The sequence below is a fragment of the Nestor notabilis genome, unplaced genomic scaffold, assembly GCF_000696875.1.
Source record: "Nestor notabilis isolate BGI_N333 unplaced genomic scaffold, ASM69687v1 scaffold24530, whole genome shotgun sequence".
Lineage (NCBI taxonomy): Eukaryota > Metazoa > Chordata > Aves > Psittaciformes > Psittacidae > Nestor > Nestor notabilis.
The window spans coordinates 4,096-6,742 of record NW_009910050.1 but is presented as its reverse complement, the minus strand read 5'-3'; the positions used below and the strand labels follow the sequence as shown (position 1 = coordinate 6,742).

Here is a 2,647-nt window from a genome sequence, read left to right as displayed (position 1 = left end):
GTCAATTAAAACTCTTCCCAGGTGAGGCGGCAGCGACTGCACCGAATTCCCGCGTGGAACTAGACAGAGCACTGCCCTGAACACAGGAATTCCCAGCAAGTCCCCTCCGAGGCAGATATTCCCGGTGAGAACTGCGGAGCCCCAGCGCTGTCCCACTGGAGGGAGGGTTTTTCCATGGCACTGACTCATCAGCAGCAAACCCTGGAAATAAACACTCAGGAAAAACGAAGGGTCCCTCCGGGAAAAAACAGGGTGTAGAAAAACAACCTGTTTGTCCTACCTGCTGTTGTGGCTGGGGTGGCGGGGGCGCCGGGGTTTTTGAGGCAGCGCCGGCAGAGCCAGTGCTGCAGCGCAGGCACAGCAGCACAGGGAAGCTGTCACAGGGGGAGAGCACAGGGGAAAGCGCTGACTGTGGGAGCATTTAGCACTGAACAATGTCCCTGTACATGCGCTTGTGTCCTGGGGGCCTCCCAGCCTGTGCCTGGGATGAAGCGTTCCTCTGCTGTCCCAGGCACGTTATGGGGCCACAGGGGGAGAGGGAAGGTGCTGCCTTCCCAGTCTGCCCATAGCCCCTGGGGGGATTCTGTCCCTGCAGTGGGTCTGTCCCGGGGGGTTTGGTTTCCTTTGACTGAGCTGGTGAAGAGGCTCTCACCAGGGCCCCTCTCAGGATCTGAGTTCTCCTTGGTCCTGTGGGGTTGCCATAGGCAGCCCCCAGCGGCACCTCCCCAGTGTGTTCTGAGGCAGGAAGGTGATGATGGGTCCACGAGATGCCAGCTGCCAACACTACACAAGGTTCTGAATCGCTTCGTGCTGATTCTGAGTTTTAAAGTTAGCACAATAAGGATTATTTTCTTCCCCGTGGTTTCCAAAGCAATACCTATGCTAGTAAGCTCTGAAACAGCTTTTTTAACCAATAAAGCCTTAGTTAACGCAGTATTTGGGTATTGCCTACATTGTAGCATGGCTTGTGCAGAAGCACGTCCTGCTTTCCAAAGTCTAGCCTAGATTGCTCAGTGGCTGGAGGAGGGCAGAGCTGAGGGAGCTGTGCTGAGGTGGGAGTGCCCAGGGGCTTCCCTTCAGGAGTGAATTCTCCTTCTCTCTGTGTTAAACCCACGTAGAGGTTTGTGCCATGTGGACGGTCACACACATGGGAGCCTGCATTTTTCTGACATTAATGTGCTGTAACTACTGAATCCAAGTGGGAGCATTTCTTTAAAGTATTGAAATGAGACTCTTGTAGTCCTGGAAAACAAACCCAGCCCCTGAGTACTGGCAAAAGATGTGGATTTTCCAGCTGAACTTGAGCGTGTGCAGCTGTTTGAAGCAGCCTTCCTTTGCTGCTCACAGCTGTGCCCAGATGGGGACAGCTTCTTTCCAGCAGCTTCCTGAGCATTCACTCGAGGCTTTTTGTTTTTCCTCTCGTTCCTTTTAGCAGCTTTAGACTCGTGGTGCAGAGGAGGTGGCTGTAGTTTCAGAGCTTTGCATTCCTGGCTGAGCTGTGCCTGTGTTTGCGCGCAGAGCCATCGCCTCCCCTCCAACTATTTTAGTCATTTCAGAAAGGGTGGGTCAGAGGCATTTGGCAACGGGTCCTTTGCTGAGGTGGAGTCAGCCAATGACCTGCAAGGCTGGAAACTTCAGCAGGGCAGTTTGGCTGGAGGGCTCTGTGGGGCTGTGCCATTTGCAGTGCAGCACAGACATCCCCACGCTGCGTCCCCGTTCCTGGCGCGGCTCCCAGCGCAGGCTTTAGCTGAGGCTCGGGTTTAGCCTTCCCTCCTCTCTGTCCCCGCAGTGAGAGCTTCCCGGGCTCTGCTCGCCAGCGTTCCCGAGCCATCATGGAGGAGACTACCCTGCAAATCATCGAACCACCAACTGTTTCCGAGGCCTCGGAGGAGCCGGTGCCCGAAGAACCCATCAAACCAGACCAGATCAACGGCGTGATGGTGCTGACCCTTCTGGACAAGATCATCGGAGCGGTGGATCAGATCCAGCTGACCCAAACGCAGCTGGAGGAGAGGCAGCAAGACATGGATAGCGCCGTGACCAGCATCCAGGGAGAGCTAACCAAGCTGGCAAAGGCTCACACCACCACCAGCAACACCGTGAACAAGATGCTGGAAAAGGTGCGCAAGGTGAGCGTGAACGTGAAGACGGTTCGGCAGAACCTGGAGAAACAAGCGGGGCAGATAAAGAAGCTGGAGGCCAACGAAGCAGAGCTCCTGAAACGCAGGAACTTCAAAGTCATGATCTACCAGGTAAGGAGCTGTTTCACACGTGCTTTGCGCCCTGCTGGTGGGTGTTCTCTTTGCAGAGGGGTCTGTCACGCTGCGTGGCCGGTCCATGGCTCTCCCCTCCCTGCCTGGCAGCCCAAAGTGAGCAGCAGCACCCTCTCATTCATGAGTTAACGTTGTCTGGGTGTTGTAAGACAAGGTTTGGTAGAGCTGCTATGTTTAAGAGGAGTTTAAATGAAGACAGTGAGGACAGCCCTAAGCACCCATTGTAACAGAGCAGAAATAGCAAAATCACCTGAGTTTACTGCTTTGCTAAGCCAGAACAAGAATGCCCTGGGTTCAGGAAGGGGGACTTGTAAACCCATCTGCCACTGTCTTCTCTACTGAGAGACAACATGTGTATTGCTGTGTGGGGAGTG

At 54.6% G+C, this 2,647-nt stretch overlaps 1 pseudogene across 1 annotated transcript; it reads left to right on the top strand.

The window, feature by feature from the left end:
• The first annotated feature begins 1,663 nt into the window (after nucleotides 1–1,663).
• LOC104413198 lies at nucleotides 1,664–2,289 on the top strand (annotated as a pseudogene). The gene has a single exon (XR_719964.1). The product of XR_719964.1 is annotated as a polymerase I and transcript release factor pseudogene (transcript).
• Nucleotides 2,290–2,647: the final 358 nt, after the last annotated feature.